Consider the following 24,082-nt stretch of genomic DNA (forward strand, 5'->3'; position numbering starts at 1 on the left):
GCTTGAGCCACCGCACCTGGCCAGATTAATTTATCATTGAAAAAAACAAATTTTAAAAATAAATTTATGTAGCCTAAGATTAAAGCATTTATAAAGTCTACAGTAGTGTAAAACAATATCCTGGGCCTTCACATTCATTCACTCACCGCTCACTCACAGACTAACCCAGAACAACTTCCAGTCCTACAAGATTCATTCATGGTACATGTCCTATACAGGTATAAAGTTTTTATCTTTTATACTGTATTTTTCCGGTACCTTTTCTATGCGTAGGTATATCTAGATACACAAATACTTACCACGTGTTACAACTGCCCACAGCGTTCAGTAAAACAAAATGCTGTACAGGTTTATAGCCTAGGAACAATAGGCTGTGCCATGCAACCTAGACATGTAGTAGGCTACATTGTGTAAGTCTGTGTGAGTACACTCTATGATGTTTGCACAATGAAGAAATTGCCTAATGACGCATTTCTCATAACAAATCTCGTCATTGAGTGACACTTGTGTGACACACACTGTGTGTGTGTGATTTAGGCAAAAATTATTTATCCATGTCTCATCTTATACAATTCATGCCCAAGAGTCATCTTTTAAATCTATTTTTCATGCTTTTGTCTGTCTCTTTAGTACTCAGAGATGTCAGACTGTGTTATAATGTCAAACTGAAAAGTATGTGATTTGTTAAAATGTATGTAATTTGTCTTTTTCTCTATTGCTATGTCTTGATAACAGAATATTTTTATGAACTACTTTCTGATTAGGAGTCTTCTTCTGTGCAGTACTTTTTAAAACTCTGATGCAGATTTGCATTCTTCTATCTGCGATCTAAAACCTTCAACTTGTTTTCCATTTTCTTAATTTATAATTGCCCTAACCAAATAGGCATTTGAAAAACTCCATAGAGGAGACAGCCTTTGAGTGGAAGAAGTAAGAATTTGGCTTCACCCACTTTCCCCCAGATCAATGAAAATACAATATGCATCAGCAATTTAGAACTCTGGGCAACAAAGTGAGACTCTGTCAAAAAAAAAAAAATTAAAAATAGTCCTTTCACACAGAGTATGAAAACCTGTAGTAAGAAAACCTATAGTACTTCCACAAAAGGGGATATTACATAGCAATAAATCGTAGCTATAGTTTTCACAAACTGAAAAGTATCTCTTCAAGAAAATAAAAAAACTCTACTGACCAGCGGAGACAGTGGTTTTCAACGTGGGTTATTCCCATTTCTCCTCCCTCCCACCTCATTGATATGGTAGTCATCAAAACTTAACAACCTTACATCCAACAATGAGTATTTACCTATTTTGAGTCTCCATTATAAGTACCATTGAGAGGTGACAGCATGCTGGCAGCGCTTGCAGCCCTCACTCGCTCTCTGCGCCTCCTCCGCCTCGGCGCCCATTCTGGCCGCGCTTGAGGAGCCCTTCAGCCCGCCGCTGCACCATGGGAGCCCTTCTCTAGGGGCTTCTCAAGGCCGGAGCCAGCTCCTTCGCCTTGCTGGGAGGTATGGAGGGGGAAGCACGGCCGGGAACCGGGGCTGTGCAGCGCTTGCGGGCCAGCTGGAGTTCTGGGTGGGCGTGGGCTCCGCGGCCCCGCACTCGGAAAGGCCGGCCCCTGGCAGTGAGGGGCTTAGCACCCGGGCCAGCAGCTGCTGAGGGTGCGCCGGATTCCCCAGCAGTGCTGGCCCACCGGCGCTGCGCTCGATTTCTCACCCGGCCTTAGCTGCCTCCCTGCAGGTCAGGGCTCCGGACCTGCAGCCGGGCATGCCTGAGTCTCCCTGCGCTGCCCTAGGCTCCTGAGCCTTCCCAACGAGCACGGCCCCCTGCTCCATGGCGCCGCCACAGCCCAAGGGCTGAGGAGTGCGGGCGCACTGGGTGGGCCTGGCAGGCAGCTCCACCTGCGGCCCCTATGCCAGATCAACAGGGTGAAGCCAGCTGGGCTCTTGAGTCTAGTGGGGACTTGGAGAATCTCTATGTCTAGCTAAGGGATTGTAAATATACCAATCAGCACTCTGTATCTAGCGCAAGGTTTGTAAACACACCAATCAGCACCCTGTGTCTAGCTCAGGGTTTGTGGATGCACCAATCCGAAATCTGTATCTAGTTAATCTCCTGGGGACTTGGAGAATCTTTATGTCTAGCTAAGGGATTGTGAATGCACCAATTGACACTCTGTATCTAACTCAAGGTTTGTAAATGCACCAATCAGCGCTCTGTGTCTAGCTCAGGGTTTGTAAATACACCAATTGACACTCTGTATCTAGCTAATCTAGTGGGGAGGTGGAGAACTTTTTTGTCTAGCTCAGGGATTGTAAACGCACCAATCAGCACCCTGTCAAAATCAGCTCTCTGTAAAACAGATCAATCTGCTCTCTGTAAAACAGACCAATCAGCAGGATGTGGGTGGGGCCAGATAAGAGAATAAAAGCAGGCTGTCCTAGCCAGCAGTGGCAACCTACTCAGGTGCCCTTCCACACTGTGGAATGTTTGTTCTTTCGCTCTTTGCAATAAATCTTGCTGCTGCTCAGTCTTTGGGTCCACTCTGCCTTTATGAGCTGTAACACTCACTGGGAAGGTCTGCAGCTTTACTCCTGAAGCCAGCGAGACCACGAACCCACCGAGAGGAACGAACAACTTCAGACGCACCACCTTAAGAGCTGTAACACTCACCGCGAAGGTCTGCAGCTTCACTCCTGAAGCCAGAGAGACCAGCAACCCACCAGAAGGAAGAAACTCTGAACACATCTGAACAACAGAAGGAACAAACTCCAGACACGCCGCCTTTAAGAACTGTAACACTCACCGCGAGGGTCCGCGGCTTCATTCTTGAAGTCAGTGAGACCAGGAGCCCACCAATTCCGGACACACCATTACTAGAGTGCACTTAGAAATTTGATCAAGCTAGAAAATCTCCATTCAAAGGTGTTCTTACTATTTAATAACTTGGAGTTTAGTTCTGGGGTGGGGGATGGGAATGCTATCCTCACGTTTTACTAAAAACATTAACAGTCTGCTGGTTCAGTTAGCGCAAATAAGAGCCTGACCAAACAGTTAAAAGGAAGATCTGGAGAACCACGTTACCATGGGGAACTTTGAAAAGCTCTGACAAATTCACAGGGATCTGGAAGTTGACTTGTATGTACACAGCTGTGTGCACACACAGGAAAGACCTAAGAAAAAGGAAGACCCCCAGTTACTCACCCCCAGGTGAACTGGAGGCCTTGAACAAGCAGGAAGTGAAAGTTGAGGCTGATTTAACTGCCTGTTTTTTGAAAGTGTACATATTCCAATAGAATTGATCCCTTGGCTAAAGGTGGAGGACTTTTACATTCTGAAAGATTTTAAGACAAATGTCTTACTGAAAGACATTTGGCTGAACATTGAATTATACTGATCTAATAAACACCATTATGAAGCCAGTTTTAAAAGAAAAGATACACTTAAGAGAAAATTGGTGGCACAGAACTCAGTGGCCGTAGATTGCAGACAATATGGAATCTACAGAATTAGTCTAGAAAGTGACAAAAAAACAGAAAAAATAAAAACAACAACAATTACAATCACAGCTAAAACAACAAACTGTTATGGGGAAAGAGATCTGATACCACAATTATTCTATTATTTATCCAAAAGTCCACTTTTTAAGAAAAGATAATGTAATATGCAAATAATTGAAAATTATTCTTCACACACAGAAAAAAAAAGTCCCTGAAGGAGATCAGATGATAGATTTAGAGATAAATATTTTAATCACCTCTGATTAACATGTTCATAAAACTAAAGAAAACTATGTAAAAACAATTAAAACAAAGTATGAAACTCTGTTTTACCAAATAGGGCCTATCAACCAATGGATAGAAAATATTTTTAAAAACCAAATAGAAATTCTGAAGTGCAAAATTAAAATAACTGTAAATAATATTAACTCCAGGAGATTACCAACATATTTTAAATGGCAGAAGTAAGACCCAGTAAATAAAGATTATCCACTTCGGGGAGCTACAGAAAAGGAAGAAAAATAAGCAAAATCTCAGAGACCTGTGGGAAACCATGAAACATACCTAAGTATGGATAATTGAAGTCCCAGAATAAGAGGCAATAGTAAAACAATGTTATCATTTATAAGTGATCCTTAATAAGATAAATGGCTGACTTCTTATCAGAAATCATTGGAGTCAGAAGACAGTGAGATGACATATTAAAAATGTGTGGAAGAAAAAGGCTAAGAAATCAAGAACTCCATGTCTAGCAAAACTACCCTTCAAAAATGAAAGGGAACAATACCAACTGCTGGCAAGAATGTAGAACAGGAGCTGTCATTCATTGCTGGTATGAATGCAAAATGATACAGCCACTCTGGAATATAGTTTGACAATTTCTTAAAAAGCTAAACATAGCTTTATCCTATGATCTGGCAATCATGCTCCTAGGTATTTACTCAAATGAGATCAACACTGATGTCAAAACAAAACCTGCACACGAATGTTTATAGCAGCTATTTATAGTTTCCGTAACTGGAGGCAACCAACATGTAAATGGATTTAAGAAAACCTGTAGTACTTCCGCACAAGGGGATATTACATAGCAATAAATTGTAGCTATGAAGCCACAGAAAGGCATAGAGGAAACTTAAATTAATGTTGCTAAATGAAAGAAGCCAGTTTGAAAGGCTACATTTTACTTCAATCATACAAAGCTCTGGAAAAGACACTGTAGTGACAGTAAAATGATCAGTCATTGTCAGAGGTTTGGTGGCAAAGGGAGAGGTGCACAGAGGATAAAAAAGCACAGGGGAGTTCTAGGGTGATGAAACTATTCTGTATATTTTGATGGTGCATATTTAACATTATCCATTTTTCAAAACAGAAGAGTATACTTCAGCAAATAATATTGTATCAGTATAGGCTCATCAATTGTTACAAATTTACAACACTAGAGTAAAATGTTAATAGTATGAAGAACTGTGTGAAAGGATTATTTTTAATTTTTTTTTTTTTTTTTTTTTTAATAGACAGAGTCTCACTTTGCTGCCCAGGCTGCAGCACAGTGGTGTGATCTCGGCTCACTGCAACCTCCACCTCCCGGGTTCAAGTGATTGTCCTACCTCAGCCTCCGGAGTAGCTGGGACTACAGGCACCCACCACCATGCCCAGTTAATTGTGTATTTTTAGTAGAGACGTGGTTTCACCATGCTGACCAGGCTGGTCTCAAACTCCTGACCTCCAGTTATCCTCCAATCTCAGCCTCCCAAAGTGCTGGAACTACAGGCATGAGCCACCGTGTCCGGCCTATTTTTAATTTTTTTAATGAAGGAGAAATAAAGACATTCTCACATAAACTAAAATAAAGAAAGTCTGCCATCAGAAGTGCTCTTTAAGAAATTCTAAAGGGAGTCCTTCAGGTTGAAAGAGACGAATAAATAGAGAGCACTGGCAAGGTTAATTACATAGGTAAATATAACTGTAACTGATGTTTTACACAATTAGTTACAAAACAGTCTAATGGACTTACAAGGTATAAATTTGCATGTCTAAAATAGCACAAAGGAGGGGGAAAAAACGTATATCAGAAAAACATTTATATGTACTATTGTAATTGTTATTATTAATCTGAATTAGACTTTTAAAAAGTTAAGATGTGCATTAATATCCTGAGAAATGGCCAAGCACGGTGGCTCATGCCTGTAATCTCAGCACTTTGGGAGGCCAAGGTGGGCGGATCACCTGAGTGAGGTCAGGAGTTTGAGACCAGCCTGGCCAACATGGTGAATCCCTGTCTCTACTAAAAATACAAAAAAAATAGCCGGGTGTGTTGGTGGGCACCCTGTAATCTCAGCTACTTGGGAGTCTGAGGCAGGAGAATCGCTTGAGCTCGGTAGGCACAGGTTGCAGTGAGCCAAGATTTCGCCATTGCACTCCAGCCTGGGCAATGAGAGCAAAACTCCGTCTCAAAAAAAAAAAAAAAAAATTCCTGAGAAATGACTTAGAATATGATTAAAAGATATAGTTTATAAAAGCAACTTAAAATATACACCAAAAAAAAAAAACACATAACACAAAATAAGGCAGCAATGGAGGTACAGAGAAAGGAAAAAAGCATGCCATAGTGAAAAACAGCATGTAAATAACAAGTAGTTGTAATCAATAACCTATCAATAATTATATTTAATGTAAACTTTTTTGAGTAAGTGCTAAAATTATCAATCTGGATTAAAAGAAAAAGGACAGGCTCCAATTATATGTTGTCTACAAGAGATGCACTTTAGGTTCAGAGACCAATAAGTGGAAAAGTCTGAATCAACTTAAAAGATATTCAAAGTATTTTCTCTGATTGCAATGAAATAAAATTGGAAACTGATAGAAGGAAATTTGGGATCTCTGAAAATATTTGGAAAATAACACAGTTCTAAATAACCCTTTTGTTAAAGAAGAAATTACAAGACAAATGAGAACACACCACAGCCAAATTTATGCTATATAAATAAGTTGTGTTTGGAGCCAAATTTTTAGCTTTGAATGCTATAAAAAGTCTCAAGTTAACACACAAATCTGAGTTTTCAAATTGAGGTGGGCTGGAGCAAGATGGCAGAATAAGAGGCTCTACCAATTGTCCTCCCTGCAGGAAGACCAAACTTAACATCTATCTACACAAAAAAAGGAAACTTCATAAGGACCAAAAATTAGGTGAGTAGTCACTCACAGTACCTGATTATAACTTCATATTACTGAAAGATACACTGAAGAGAGCAAGAGAGACAGTCTTGAATTGTTGACACCATCTCTTCCCCATCCCCTGGCAGTGGCTGCATGGCGAAGAGAGTCTGTATGCTTCAGGAGGCAGAACACAGTGATGGTGAGACTTTGCAGTGAATTCAGTGCCGCCTTGTTATAGCAAAACCAGGCTATATTTAGCTGATGCCCACCCACGGAAGGAGCATTTAAAACAGCCCTAGCTACACAAAGAGGAGTTGTCCACCTTAGTTGTTGGAACTTAGTGCCAGCAAGCCTCACCACATGAGTCCCTATACAAACTTGAAAGACAGTCTAGGCCACAAGGACTGCAACTCGTAGGTGAGTCATAGTGCTGAGATGGGGTTAGAGCCAGTGGACTGTGGTGAGGGGCAGATAACATGCTGAGATACCAGCAACAGCGGCTAAGGGAGTGTTTGTGCCACATTTTTCCCAACCACAGGCTGTACAGCGCATAGTTCCAAAAGAGACCCCTTCCTTCTGCTTGAGGAGAGGACAGGGAAGAGCAAAGATGACTTTTTCTTGCATCTTGGATATCAGCTAAGCCATAATAGAACAGGATACCAAGCAAAGTCACGAGGCCCCCATTCCAGGCCTTAGCTCACAGACAACATTTGTATACACACCCTGGGCCAGAAGTGAGCCTGTTACCTAGAAGGGAAGAGCCCATTCCTGGTAGGACCCATCACCTGCTTACTAAAGTGTCCTTGGGCCCTGAATAACCAGCAGAGATAACCAGGTACTAGGGTCATGGGCCTTGGGTGAAACTCTGAAACCTGCTAGCTTCAGGTGAGACACAGCACATAGAAAGCTGTGGTGGCTGTGGTGAGAGACTCTATCTGCTTGAGAAAAGCGAAAGGAAAAGTAAAGCAGTCTTTTTCTTGTACCTTAGGAACCAGCTCAGCAAAAAAACTTGTACCTTAGGAACTAGCTCCAGGCCTCGGCAACTGGATAACATTTACAGACCTAGATGTGGGCCAGAGGGGAGCACACTTCCCTGAACACTGAATCCCAGGCCTGGCAACATTACCACAAGCTAACTGAAGAGCTCTTGGGGCTTAAGTGAACACTGACGAAAGCCTGTCAATACTCTCCATGGGCCTGTGCTGGTGGTAGACATGCGGTGAGCCTCCTCTGCCTGTGGAAAGGAGAGAGAAGAGTGGGAATAACTGCATCTTGTGGTGTGAGTGCCAGCTCAGCAGCAGCACAATAGGATACCAAGTAAATTTTTAAGGTTTTTGGCTCTAGTCCTTGGCTCCTGGATGGCATCACTGGATTCACCTGGGCCTAGGGCAATACAGATCACATTGGGAAGACAAAAATACAAGTCTGTGTGGCTTCACCACGTTCTGATTGTACAGCCCTAGGACCTTGAGCAAACATAGATGGTAGCCAGTTAGTGGTTACAGTGGGCTTTTGGCAAGATCCAGTGCTACACTGGCTTCAGGTCTCACCCAGTACAGTCCCAGTGGTGGGGGCCACAGGTGTTCTTGTGTCACCCCACCCCTAGCTTCAGGCTACTCGGGACAAAGGAGAGAGAGAGAGAGAGAGAGTCCATTTGTTTGGGAAAAAGTAAGGGAAGAGAACAAGAGTCTCTGTCTTGTAATCCTGAGGTTCTTCTGGACCTTATCCATGACCACCAAGGTGGTACCTCTACAAGACTACAAGAACATGACATTATTGGTCTTGAGGTGCCCCCTAAGCAGATGTGGCTCAGATCACAATGCCCAAGTCCTTTTAAATACCTGGAAAGCCTTCCTATGAAAAACGTGTAAAAATAAGCCCAGACTACAAAGACTGCAATAAAGACATAACTCTTCAATGCCCGGACACAGATGAACATCTACAAACTTCAATACCATCTGGGAAAACCTGACCTCACCCAAAGGAATTAAAAAAGGTGTCAAGGATCAATCCTACAGAAACAGGGATATTTTACCCTTAAGACAGAGAATTGAAAATATTTTTTTGCGAAACTCAAAGAAATTCAAGATAGCATAAAGAAGAAATTCAGAATTCTTTCAGATAAATTTAACAAACAGATTGAAATAATTAAAAAGAATCAAACAGAAATTCCAGAGCTGAAAAATGCAATTGACATACTGAGGTGATCAGAGTGTTTTAGTAGCAGTATTGATTTAGTGAGCTGGAAGACAGGCTATTTGAAAATATGCAATCATAGGAGACAAAAGAAAAAATAATAAAAAAATGAAGCATGCCTACAGGATCTAGAAAATATCCTCAAAAGGACAAATGTAAGAGTAATTGGCCTTAAAAAGGAGGTAGAGAGAAAGATAGTGGTAGGAAGTTTATTCAATAACAGAGTACTTTCCAAACCTAGAAAAAGATATCAATATCCAAGTACAAGAATCTTATAGAACACCAAGCAGATTTAACCTAAGGAAGAGTACCTCAAGGCATTTAATAATCAAATTCCCAAAGATCAAGGATAAAGAAAGGATCCTAAATGCAGCAAGAGAAAAGAAACACATAACTTACTATGGAGTTCCAATATGTCTGGCAGCAGACTTTCCAGTGGAAACCTTACAGGCCACTTAAATGTTGATGATGTATTCTGCAACTTTACTGAATTTGTTTATCAGTTCTAATCTTTTTTCTTTTTCTGATGGACTCTTTAGTTTTTTTTCAACTATAAGATCCAATCATCTGCAAACAAGGATAATTTGACTGCTTCCTTTCCTATTTGGATGCCCTATATTTCTTTCTCTTGTATGATTGCTCCAGCTAGGGCTTCCAGCACTATCTTGAATAACAGTGATGACAGTGGGCATACTTGTTGTATATGTATTTCTTATACAGGCGTTGTAGACATTCTCTCTAGGTTATCAAAAATCCATTTATGACCTTCCTCCTCTGTATGTCCATGTGTACCCATTGTTTAGCTACCACTTATAAGTGAGAGCATGTAGTATTTGATTTTTTTGTTTCTGAGTTACTGGGGACTCCAAAAAGGGGGAGGTTTTGATGGGGGCAAGGACTGAAAAATTATCTATTGAGTACGATGTTAACTATTAGGATGGTGGGTATACTAAAAGCTCAGATGTCACCATTATGCAACATATTCATGTAATAAACCTTTGTGTATACACCCTGAGTCTGTAAAAAGAAACTGAATTGTTTAAAAAAACCTTTCTTCTTACTAGTAGAGACTCGATTTTGCTTACATATAATTATCAAGGAAGTTGTATTGAACTAAGAGTAAAATTTGAATTGTGAAAACTGGAATCACAAGAACTTGTTTTGTGGTTACAGTACAAGCATACATACATATTGGTAATAAAATTGGGGGAAAACTGACATTTTGAGAATGCTAAGCAGAATAGAAAAGTAAAACTCATGAGGTTATGATGCTCAAAAGACTGTCAGGATAATAACAACAATAGAGATGAAGTTCAAAATCTATGGGTAACAACTGCAGTTAAAGATTGCAGAATAAGGGCATGTTTTATACTTCTTGATTCTATAACATAGAGAAAACAACAAAAGTAGTGTGAAGGAGACGAAATAATGATACTATCCATGAAAGGTTAAAATCACCACAAAAAATGGTGACAATAATGAAGAATATCTATTATTTGTTTTTAAATCAGGGAGAATGAACAACAGTGACTTATAAAAGACTGACAATATCTTGAAATGTAAGTGAACATTTCTAAAAGTCTCAATAAATTATTTATTTCTATATAAAATGATATGTTTTAGAAGGAACTGAAAGGGCCACAGGAAGTGGAATACTGTAGTACTATCCCTGTAGTACTATTTCCACATTACCACACTAAAATATGAATGTAACAGGCTAAGATTAAAATTAAACTACTTAGATATTATATATTTAAATTCTATAATTCATACTTTAAAAAGTGCTTGGAGATGTAAGAGGAAGTTCAGAATAATCACAGCCATCACCTGCAGCTGCTGATCAAAGTCAGCCATGGTAAGCACAAAATATTTTAAGACCAAAAGAAAGAAAACTATTGTTGTCTTTTCTCCAATTATTTTCAATAACTTAGAATACTTTTTCATAAAACCTTCTGAATTCTGAGCTTTTCAATTATTTCCTCTTTTAAATGGTAATAAAATTAAAGCTAAGAGGTGTAGAAATAACATTTCACAAATACTTCTCCATAAATGGAAACACAGATCCTAGAAAAGAAAGAGTAGATTTCAAGAAGACACAACATTCGAAAAGTAAACTGGTAGAGCTCTAAAATACATAAATAAATGAGTAGATAAATTAACAAACTCCAATTATGGGAAATATATCCACAGAGCAGACAAAAGTAGAATCTAATAAAAAACAGTCCTGGAGAAAATATTAGATATGAACCATAGACAATTCCATAAATATAGAATTGGTGTTTCTAAAAAGAAAAAGAGTAAATTATATTAGTTTTCCACACATTTTAATGTATGCATATATACATATATAATAAACAGGTAAATGTGTTTTTTAAAAAGTTTCTGAGTATAGAAAATCTGCAAAATTATTACATATTCACTTCATGAGGCTAATATAACCATGACACTAAGTACTAACAAATACATAATAAAAACAGAAATTAGGGGCCAAAAATTATTTTTCAGAAGTCCAAATAACAAAATAATTCTAATAAGATGTTCGAATAAGTAGATAACATGTGGCTTTAGCAAAAATTAAAAAGACTGAAATTAACTACTGTTAGAGCACATACACATAAATGGTCACTTTCATACAATGCTGATAATACTAAAAAATATATAATATCACTTAGTAAGGCATTTGAATGTTTTTAAGCAAAAATTCAAATTAACATTTTTTGCTCTATTTGTGAATATATGGGCACAAAGATTTATATACACAAGGCTTTAAAAGTATCAAATTATTGCTCAGCATCACCTTGGTGCAAAGCAATAAAAACAATCTGAATATCTACTAATTGGAAAATAGATAAATTACACTACCTACAATCTTAGAATTGTTATTTTTAAAAATGTAGACTCTGTATTATATTTGATATATCTAACAAATATTTATGACACACCAGGCAAGCAAAATAAAAAAAAGAACACAGATGAATCTAATGACCAACATGGGATAATATTCCCAACTCCACTCTGTGAACTTCCTGAGTATTGCTTCATCCTATTCCTCAGGGAAGCCCTCCCCTAAATTCTGTGTTCCTTTTCTATGGCTTACCCATATTCACCAAAAATACATTAATACTTTTTTTTTAACTAAATACAATTTAGTTAAGATTTGGATAGATTAAGTTGGTTTACCTTGTGTGGACATATCAAATTTTATCATTTTATTCTCTTTAATTATTCCCAGGTTTTTAATATTATAAATAAATTTATGAAAGTTATCATGCACGTTTTCTCATAAATAAATATGAAGGAATTTCAGGGATACACCTTTAAAAATAGACTTGCTGGAAATGGAACGATAGAGTACTTCTGAGCGTGAAATGTAATAACCCTATATGTCAGGATTTAAAAATACTTTTAAGAATGAAGAAGTTACAGCAACATATTATTTAATTCCCATCAAATATATTTCATATCATAGAAGAAATGTTATCATAAGTTAAATCATTATTGAACCACTGAAGAATTACCACAAATCTCCAAATTTGCCGGTGTAAAGAGGCTCACAAGAACATCTTACAACTTTCGAGGAATACATATCATGTGCCTTTTTATTTTATTTATTTATTTACTTATTTATTTTGTCAACTTTTGATTATTATTATTATTATTAGTATTAGTATTATACTTTAAGTTCTAGGGTACATGTGCACAACATGCAGGTTTGTTACATATGTATACATGTGCCATGTTGCTGTGCTGCACCTATTAATTCATCATTTATGTTAGGTATATCTCCTACAGAGTAAAATATGTCATGTTCTAATTACTTTAATGACACCAAGTTTTTATACCAAAACTTTAAAAAATTGTACAAAGAAAAGTAAATAAATGAAATTGCTTAAATAGACCCAAAGCACTTAATTTTTAGTAATTCCTCATGGTACCATCTTGCAGATTTTTCACCTATACAAAAATAAATTCCCATCGAATTTCATAGTTAAACATTAGTAATAAAACAATGAAGCTTTGAAGAATAACACAGGAGAACATATTACTAACACTGGATTAGGCAAAGATTCTGTAAACAAAACAGGTGAAAATGATAAGCATAAGCTGTGCAACAACCGATTGTTTATCAAACAAAAGCATTAAAACAGTAAAAATACAATTCAAAATTAAAAAGATATACTCATAATACATATGACAAGGTACTTTTATACAAATTATAACTTAGAATCTTCAAACAATTAATAAGAACAGGACTTAGATACTTGCAAAGAGGAAGTATAATTGACCAAATATATATATGCTCTAACAGTAGTTACTTTGTCTTTTTAGTTTTTGCTTAAGCCACATGTTATCTACCTATTCTAACATCTTAGTAGAATTATTTTGTCATTTGGACTTCTGAAAAATAATTTTTTGGCCCCTAATTTCTGTTTTATTACATATTTGTTAGTACTTAGTGTCATGGTTATATTAGCCTCATGAAATGAATATAATTTAGATTATCACACAAATCTATATTATTATCAATATTAGTACTCATCATTCAGCAATTGAGAGAACATTGTTTACAAATTTAGCAAAACTGTATATCTGAGAATTATTAATCTTCTAAATCTAATTTGTATTTATAGAATACTATACACACTGCACAAAATGCACTATTTTCAAATATACATGGTATATTCACCAAGATAGATCATGCAATAATCCATAAAAGAATTCTTAGTTAAGTAAGAAAATTGAAAAACAGTAATTGAATCCCAACAGACAAAGACAACTTTAGCGTGGGCTCACAGTCCAAAGAGAGCTATATAGGGAGGGTATAATCTTTGCCTTAGACATTTTTGAGACCTCTTTTTTTACGATAAATTGTACGTTACCCATGTTTCATTCAGAATAAAATTCTAATTACAAAATATTTTGTTTGCAGCTTTACATTACTTTTCCCAGCATATATTTCTATCCTTATAAACAGTGCACTAATACTAAAATATCTTTAGTCAGATTCTCATATTTTCTAGTATTGATCACGGGAAGCTCTCTGTTTCTCTTTTCTATTCTATTCAGCCATTAAGACACAGCACAAATTAGATGTTCTTTTAATAAAATTGTATTGTCTTTCTTGAGCCTACAATGGAAGGTGTCTCCTTCCTCTGCTTGAATGTATATATACCATAAAAATAATATTGTGACTGTATTTTTGTAGCCGATATGTTCATTGTTTATCTCTTCTTCTGTTAACCTCTTGATTGTTTTGATTATTGCTGCCTCCCACTATTTACTCAGGCCCTGGACTGTGGCAAATACTCACTAGACACCTATTGAATTGAGTTGTAACTTAATAATGTTTATTATTTTAAAATGAAATACTTAATGATCAAGGAACATAGCATATGCAGGGACTTTTTATTTTATTTTCTTCCCAGCAAATATACCTAATACTATGATGACATTTCTTAGTAAATATTGAATTTCAGCAAGTTAAAGTAGATTATATTCAATTTTAATATTACCATCAAAAATGTTAGTCAACTAAACTACTTATTATTTGAAAGCCTACTACATACCAGACAGAGGATCTAGGAAATTAATTAAATATTCTTTTCAAGTGTCAGAAAAAAAACTTGTAAGGTGGCTCAAATTTCCTCAATATTCAGTATTCTTTCTAACCTGGAAAATTTTTAAAAGCAAGATGTACAATATATGAGTTACAAATTCTTACTGTCTTTTTTCTAGAAATGATTACCATGACCTTTTTTGGAACTTTTTTATATCTCTCTTGATTTCAACATGATGTTATAAAAATGTTAAAATGCTGACAAAATTTATTGGTACTACATTCAGGTAATGTCTAGGAAGCTCCGTAAACTCATGAAGAATATGATGTAACTGCTCATGAATACTGAGTACAGTATATTATCTGATGCGCTCCTTATGAAAAAATATAGAACACTATAAATAGTGCCCAAATTTTTATTAGTTCAATTAAATAAATTTATTCTCTAATCTGAAAGTAATTATTTTCATTAGTATTTTGTTGAAATATTTTTTTCCTGGATTTTGAAGACTAACTTACTATGCTGTATTAGCTTCCTATTGCTACTGTAACAAATTACCACAAAATTTGTGGCTTAAAACAACACAAATGTATCATCTTACAGTTCTGAAGGTCAAAAGTATGAAGTATAAATTACAGGTTAAAATCAAAGTGTCAAGACAGTTGTGTTCCTCCTAGAGATATTACGGGAGAATCCATCATTGATATTTTCAGCTTTTACAGAACACCTGCATCCCATTGCCCATGGGCCTTTCCTGCATTTTAAGTGCATTACTTTGTGCATCAAATCTCTGTTTCCTTTATCTTTCTGATTCTCACCCTCCTCCCTGAATCTCCTCCTTTCCTTTAAAAGAACTCCCATGATTCCACTGGGCCCACTCAGACAGTCCAGCATAATCTTCCTGTATCAGCATCTTTAATTTAGTCTAACTACAAAGTTCCCATATCGGTTTGCTAGGGCTGCCATAACAAACTACCACAGAATACGTGGCTTAAACAACAAAAATTGATTTTCTTACAGTTCTGGAGGCAAAAAGACAAAGAGCAAGGTGTTGGCAAATTTGAATTTTCCTGAGGTCTCTCTTCTTGGCTTGCAGGTGGCATCTTCTTTTTCCAACCTTGCATGGTCATTCCTACATGCATGCATCTCTGCTGTCCCCTTGCCTGTCAAATTTCCTCTTTTTATAAGGAAAACAGATTGGATTAGGCCCCATTCTCACAGCCACATTCTAACTTAATAACATCTCTAAAGGCCCAATTTCTAAATATAATCACATTCTGAAGTACCGGGTGTAGGCAGGCAACATGTAAATTTAGGAGGAATATAATTCAGCCTAATATAATTCAGCCTATACTTCAACCAGTTATTTTTAACATATGAGGTAATACACTCACAGGCTCCAGGGATTAGGAAATGGATATATTTGGGAAACCATTATTCCATTTACAACATATTATTTCTATAGCTACTTACCATCTAAAAGTTAAACTTATTTAATTACTCAAGCCCAGAATGGTGGATAACTTTTAGAAGAAGACATAAGTCTTTTTTAGGTTTTGTGTTCCTATTCTGACATCTGTTTTTAAACAAGTATTATTGCTATTATTACTTAATTGAAACATATTAGATAAAAGGTAGAAAGTTTGTTTCAGCAGTGAAAAATTTATTTTTCTTAATGTTGATTTCAGAATTCAAAGCCTAACTACACGTAGGCTTTTTATTACACTTCATTTTGTAGTGTAAATGTTTAACTTTTTTGATTCTAAATAGACTAGAGGTATATGTCTTAGATATTTGAGAAATCCAATGAAATTTTGTGTATTTTTCACTTTTTATTAATACATTGAGCATATTAGCAACTTATTCTAATGAGCATTTTCTTCATTAAATTTTTCATCTCTAGAGAATGTTGTCTTGATATTCCAATTCACTATATTCTTACTAATTACTACAAATGAAGGTAGGCAATTTATCTTTGACTGTTTGCTAACAAAAAATATATTTCAAAAATGAGCAACATTTGGCCAGTTCTCATTGGGTCCTTCTATGGCTATTCTTAATCATATTTCAATTTATGTTGTTAAATTATTTTCTGGTATTTTGTAATGCCATACTAACACACATGGTTATCTCAGTAAAACAAACAAATGAATAAAACACTCTGGTTTTTGACAATGTCATCCTATTCAAACTGGCATAATGTATTTGTTAGGATTTATTTTCTCTCCCCTCGAAATGTTACACTTTATATCCAAGGGATCATTTAAACACCTTCAGTAGTGATAGAATACAGTAAACTCAACTTTAGTGTCACAGACACAGTTCAGCATCACTAGAGACCTTATTAGTAAGGCATGATATATTTAATGTTCTACATTTAGTGCTTAGTACTGTTAAATTTCATAGTATTTCTTGGCTGATGGCAATAAGTCAGTAGAGTGAATTCCCAAAACATTTAAAAAAAATTTAAGAAGCTGTTATTTGTATACATATTTTAAAAATAGAAATGCCTACTTATATATGTTAATTCCAAAAATTAGTATCTAAATATTTATTATTACTGTGTATTTACTGGGTTGTGCAAAATGCATTTGGTTTCCTTTAATTGAATGACCTTGTCAAGAGTTTAAAATTCTATTTTGAAGTATGTTTCAACAATGGCACAAAGGCTTTTGTTTTTACTTACTTTAAACTTTGAAAGGATTTCAGGGTATATTTTATAGACAGTTACATTATAAACTCAAACTGGATTTACATATTACTGTGGAAGTACTGTATATACTGTCTTCATTAGGTATTTCCACATGCCTTTGTTGTACTGACATTATTATTATAATGTATTTAACTGAAGAACAGAGTATTTTAGCAAACCTAACACAGGGCATCTTAGCTGCTGACACAGGGCATCTTAGCATTTTCATTAGTTTCTTGATTAGGTGCCACATCTGAGTCAATTAAAATTTCATGTGGCAATCTAACTTAATTGTTAGGGACACTAACATGAGCCAGTTAGCTTTTTTAATGTGATTGCTTGCAGGAAAGTGGAACTAGTAGTGTCCTAGCAGCTAGAAGGTCAAGGTAATTTGGATGTTGGCATCATGCCTTTATCAGAGCTGAAGATTGAACTTGTAAACTAATACAATCTAAACCAATGCATGGCTGCACATTCTCAACAAAATTATATTTACTATTTCGATTTTGAGTCTGGAACTGATAAAAATTTTAGAATCAATATTCCATAAACTTAATGTTTACTTATTAAAAACAACAGATAACCAAAAGTATAATTGTCTTAGGAAAGACAGGAAAGTGTATGTATTTTCAAAATATTTTTAAAAAGACTATTAAAATAAAATTAAGATCAGTAACAATTAATTGACCTTAACCTATAAATATTAACAATGGCAATAATATAAACCTCGTGTGGACAGGACACATACGATATGGATCGTGTTTTTTTCAAAAGTTTGGTTTTAACCAAATAGAATCATTCATGTCAAATGTATGATTAAATCATGTTTTCACTAAAGGTGAGATTAAAGCATAATTTTTATTTGAACACTTCATTTCTTGATGTTTGTTTTCATTTTTAGTTACTGTGAAATTTAAAACAGAATTTTACAAACCATATGTATAAAAATAATAAAAATCCTAAAGACAATAAAAATCCATGTTTTCTTATTTTATCTTTTTTATGAATGCAAAGTACATACGAATGGAGACTTTTGTTCTCTCTAACGGAAAATGATACAACATTCTTCAGCTTATAGTTTACTTAGATTTTTCATTATTTTCTCAGTAATAAAACTGATTGAATCAAATACAGTATCTTGGAATAAAATATACCCTGAAATCATACTGAAAAGTAGGTGTAATAATCTCATATGAACAACAAGGCATGTACTATTCAAATCAGAAAATTATTTTTCTTTCTTTTTCTGACTAAATAGCATATCATCTAGTAACACACTTACTTCTTGCTAAAATCTTTATCGAGTAAACTGTACACATAACTCATAATTCATTGAAAGGGAAGTTTTATGAAACAGATAATGTCCATTTGCCTGCACAATTGAGTCCCAAAGTATAGTGAATCTAGGCCTGTCTTGAACAATTAGAAACAAATTTGCAACTGTTTCGAAACATTAGTTTTTAGCTGAGAGAGAAAGAAAGAGACTGTTAAGAAAGAAGGTAAAATTTTAATAAATAATCTTATACTACTTATGTTTTATTTTAATTCTCAGGAACACACAGATTAATGAACATAACTTATTTATGTTTCAGAAATTTATTTAAAAAATTCTGTTTAGAATTTTGCTAATTAAAGTCTAACTATTTGAGGCTATATATGTGTCCAAATATGGCAGTGCCTATTGACCATATTAACAGTTTATAATTACAGTATGTTAACTAATACAGGATTTCAGAAACCAAAATAGTCTTAAGCCCATTTATTTATATGAAATGACAATACTGTCAATACTGTTAATGAATTGAGGAAATTATTTATATGAAAATATAAATATGAAGATTTAAAATACAAGTTATACAACATTGATTACTATATTTAGTGCAAGTAAAATATGCTCCTTTGATTGACTATAGAAAATATTCACCTAAACATTAGATGTAATCATTCACAATAGCCAAGATATGGAAACAACCTAAATGCCCATCACAAAGGAATAGTTAAAGGAAATGTGGTATACATACACAATAGTGTATTATTCAGTATTTAAAAAGAAGAAAATCCTGACGTTTGTAACAATATGAATGGGCTTGGAGAATATTTTGCTAAATGGAATAAGTTAGACACAGAAAGACAAATATTATGTGGAATTTAAAACAGTCAAACTCATAAAACAGAAAGTAGAACTTTGTTGCCAGGTCCTGGGAGGAGGATGTAATGAGGAGGTGTTGGTAAAAGGGTGTAAACATTCAGGCATGCAAGATAAGTTCTGGAAAGCTACTGTACAACATAGGGCCTACGACCAAAAATATTGCATTGTAAAAACAAAAATTTGCTAAGAGCATAGATCTTATGTTAAGAGATCTTACATAAAAGAAAGAAACAAAACAACAACATAAAACCAAAGGGGACAGAAGGAAACTTTTGGAGGTGATGGATACATTTCTGGCATTGCTTTTGATGATGATTTCATGGGTGTAGACTTATCTCTAAAACACATCAAACGGTATACAATAAGTCTTTATAGATTTTTGTATGTCAATACAATCTCAATATAGATGCTAAAAAATCAGCTGTAGCTAATTTGGGTTGATAAAATTTTAGAATTTTAGTTGTGCTTCATATTCTGGAGGATAATGTGTAAGACTCTTTATCTTTCAGGATTATTGTAAAACATGAAATAAACAGATTTGAGAGCAGAAGAAAAGAGTCCAAAATTACACTTCAGTAGTTAAAATGTACAAACTCAAATCCTGTTCAAGTTTTTCTTCTTTTCATTCTTTTCTTTTTCCTTCTTCCTGCACTAAATTAACTAAATATCTTTTTCCCCAGAAAAAAAATCAATAATGATATGAAATTGAGCCAAATTGATTGTAGATGTTATCATAGACTGCCTTGAAGATAGACATAAGCTTACTAATATAAAATAGCCTAGCCCCAAAGCAAGATATTGATTAATAGATTTTTATATAATAATCCTAATACTTGTCAAACACACAATTTTATACTTTTGGCCCAGGTAGCTCAATGGGGTTTTAAATAATATGGAATTATGTAGTGGCATTAGCCAACTGGGGTCAATTTCTACATAATGATTTTTGTTACAGAGAAATCAAAGATAAATCTGAACAGAGTAGCACAAAGTTTAGGCTAAGCAGTATAACTTTTTATTTTAAGGTATCTAAAATTGAGGCAGTTTGTATATGTAAACCATTTGTTTTATAGCTGTATTCAAAGCTCTATTTTTTGTGAAAGCTTAGAAACAAAGAGGTCCAGAGTTTTGTTACTGTGGAGAGAACTTCCCTTTCTCTCAGGTATAATGACTGTATATTTTTGGCTGTCAGGCCCATCGCTTTGTTTGCCACCTAACAACACAAATTATTAATTAATAGCAATTTCCCAAGACACTAACTGATTTTCTATAAGAAACATTTTCAAAAGAAGCTGGGTGCTAAGAAGGAATAAGATTAAGTATTAGTTAGAAGAAAGTCTGAATTTCCATATTTCTTAACCTAATTCAAAATAGGAATATATTTGGATAAGATGAAACTCTGTCACTTCCAAATTAGAATCCTTGTATTCTGTAATGATGAATATAGCTAGTTACAAAATCATAAACCTAAGTAAAATGGCAGATAAGATTAATAAAGAAAATTTATAAAATTTAAATGCAAAGACTACAGTATTACCCCCTAATCTGCAATTTGGCTTCCCATGATTTCAGTTAATTGCAGTAGAGTACAATAAGATATTTTTGAGAGCAGAGAGAAAGAGACGACATTCACATAACTTTTGTTACAGTGTATTTTTATAATTTTATTATTTAATATTATTGTTAATTTCTTATTGCACCTAATTATAAGTTAAAATTTATCATAGATATGTTTGTATAGGAAAACACATAGCATACATAAGGTCTGCTGCTGTCTGTGGTTTCTGGCATCCACTGGGGGTATTGGAAAGTATCCCCTGAGGATTATGATAAAGTACTAACTATAAAAAAAAAAAAAACTGAGAGGGTGACCCCACCTGAAATAACACATAGGCCATAAATTTAAAGAGTGAATTAGAGGAAAATTTTAATAAAGTTTTAAAATTTAATAATGTTTATCTTTTTCCAAGTCTCAATTATGGTCACACTAGTTCTTTTCTGAGTTACTACATTTGAAAAGTCACTATCATGCATCCAGGTCCACAAGTTAAAAATGGAGAAACACCTCTACTTCTCACATTTATTTTACAATGGAACAGCATAGCATGGTAATCTGCTTTATAAGCATCCCTAAAATCCATTTAATTACTTTTATTACCACCTCCATAAGCTAGTTTAAGCTACCAACTTCTATCTCCCAGACTACTGCAATAGATGATTAACTGTGCATATACATGACCAACTCCTCTAATCTATTATTCACAGAGTAACCCAGAAAAATCTTTGCAAAATGCAAATCTGGTTATTTTTCTTCTATGCTTAATGTCTTTCAATAGCCTCACTTTTATCTTGTGGCAAATAAGGGCACCACTTTAAATGATCTCTGTCTTTCAGCTTCCTGTCTCTCTCTCTCTCTTTGTTCCTATCACACTGTCCTTCCTTTTTTTAAGATAAAATTTATCCTCAAATATTCTAGTACATACATATTAATATCAATAGCTATTAAAATGTAATTGAAAATAAATCTAAATAAAAAATGGTTAAAAAGCTAAAATTTTCAATCAAAGTTTCAAATAATCAATATATTTGTAAATAAATTCTCAAGCCAACTAGGTTAAAATTTAAAAATAAATATAATTTAAAATAAGATAGAAATCTGAAAAGTTGCAATATTTAAGTTGGCTGTGCTATAAAAAGAGGTTAATTTTCCTACATTGCTAGAAAAACTGCCATTGATACTTACTTTATTTTTTTTTGGAGGAAAATTGCTCAGTATCCAAAATCTACAGTGACATACAACTTGATTCAGCCAGCACTTCGTAGAAATCATAGTCTATATCCATAAAAATATATTTATGTATTAATATGTTGATTATAATATCTCAACATAGAAATGAATTAAATGTCCATCTAAAGGTAAATGAAGACAATGAAGTATAAGGGTAATCAAATGCACCAAAACCTAGCATATTTGTAGTTTATTATGACATAAATAGTGGATGGGACAGAAAAGAGATTTGTCACCTTATCTTCTCTAACTACATTTCTTACATTGCCTCCTCTGACTCCTCTTGAAGTTGATAATGAACTGTTAAACAAACAGCTATATAACTACAAGCCACCTAACCAAACAAATCTACAGCCACCTGGAAATGCTTCTCTTTTAAGAATGCCTCTTCCAACTTTTTAATTTTTCTTTAGGAATATATTAGTGTTTTCAGAGTGTATACATAGCTGACATGTTAAGCACCTTACATTTCATTCTAATTTTCGACCAACTTTACTGGGAATTAAGTAGTATGTATGTTTTGATTCCTCTGAGTTTTTAAAATAATTGTACTTATGTGTAATAAAGCAGGAGTGGGTTAGTGAAGTCATTGTTAATTGCATTAAAAAAAATCTGTCGGGAAAGTTAATCAGAACTTAAAACTCATTTCCTATGGGACTGCACTTTCTATGTAATCACATCCTTGGAGAGGTTATATAGTGTGAAATTGTAGGAAAATGTGAGAAACTAATGCAGAGATTTTCATCACTTTGAAACACAGCCAATTCCACAATATTTTTAGTTAGATAGTTAAGTTTTGGTAAAACTAGACATAGTATCACATATATAATATTGTATCACCGTTAATATAAAGTTAAAAATGATACTAAGCAGACAGATTTAGGTATCACCTCTATCTCTAGAGATTTATATCTACCTACTCTGTGTCTTTCAGTGCTTCTCACTTCTTTGACCTCTTCATCTCAATCAAAACTCCTTTACCTATTCCCAGAATAATTATGCTGCCCTAGAAAATCCTGATGGCCATTCGGTCAAAATACGTTCATAATATTACTACCTCTCATCGCTTCTCTTTATAGCACCTTTGTACATGCCACTCTTATCTACAGTTTTATTCCAATTGCTTCTTAACTGGTTTTCCTAGTTATAGCTTGTCCACTTTTGATCATTGATCATTGTCAAGAGCAGCTATGTTCCAATTTAAACATAAGGCAAGTTAGAATATGATGTCAGTTGTGTTCAAAACACAGTTAACTCAAAGAAAAAAAAAGCTAAGGTCATGTAATGCCTAAAGGACTCTAACTGAATAGAACACCAGTTATGACTCTGACATCATTGTGTTATTTTACTCTTTTCACTTACTTCACTATAGCCACACTGATTTCAAGATACTAATCTGTAGTGTTTTAGTGATGAACTAATATCTATACACAGCTGCCAAAGACTGAAAGTGTAAATGTGACTTCAATTTATTTTGTGGCAAGGTGTTGAGGCAATGTTGAAGGACATACAAATTATGTGCTGAGCAGCACTTTACTACAAGATTGTCACTAATATTTTGCATTTTCAATGAGCTCTACCCTGACCTTCCTATTTAAAATTACATCTCCTGAGATTCTTTCTTTTCATCATTCCTAATTTATCCTCCCACCACCCATTTACGCTTATCAACTTCTAATATACAATCTGTGACCAGTCGTATTTTCCAAAGATGGCACCATCTCACTTTTACATTTCAGCAGTCTGACATTGGTGGAGTCTAATTGTTCTCCTCTTGAATCTAAACTGGCATTCAAGTGACTGCTTGAACTGTAGAATGCAGGAGAAGTCATATTCTGAGAATTCTATGACTATGTCATAAGACGTCTTGTAGCTGCCACACAATTCTCTTAGAATGCTTGTTCTTGGAACGCTCCCTTTTAAAATGCAAGCACCATGCTGTGTGATGCTCAGGTCACATGGAATGGATAAATATATTAGGTTAGTGCAAAAGTAATTGTCGTTCTTGCCATTGCTTTTAATATTTGCACCAATCCAAGGT

The 24,082-nt window shown here is 34.7% G+C and overlaps 1 long non-coding RNA gene across 2 annotated transcripts in view; it reads right to left on the reverse strand.

The window, feature by feature from the left end:
* The window catches only part of LOC129049550 (uncharacterized), a 65,444-nt gene extending 41,585 nt beyond the window's left edge, over window positions 1–23,859 (reverse strand). The window contains exons 1-3 of one of the 2 annotated variants that reach the window (XR_008512721.2): window positions 23,768–23,859; window positions 21,997–22,086; window positions 15,431–15,589 (exon numbers count right to left, since the gene is read on the reverse strand). This is a non-coding gene — a long non-coding RNA (uncharacterized LOC129049550). Of the gene's footprint in view, window positions 1–15,202; window positions 15,590–21,996; window positions 22,087–23,767 lie in introns of those variants that run through there. The other variant, XR_008512720.2, reaches the window with a different exon arrangement.
* Between the last annotated feature and the right edge of the window lie 223 nt (window positions 23,860–24,082).

Source organism: Pongo abelii, chromosome 14, assembly GCF_028885655.2.
Source record: "Pongo abelii isolate AG06213 chromosome 14, NHGRI_mPonAbe1-v2.0_pri, whole genome shotgun sequence".
In the NCBI taxonomy this organism is placed as follows: Eukaryota; Metazoa; Chordata; class Mammalia; order Primates; family Hominidae; genus Pongo; species Pongo abelii.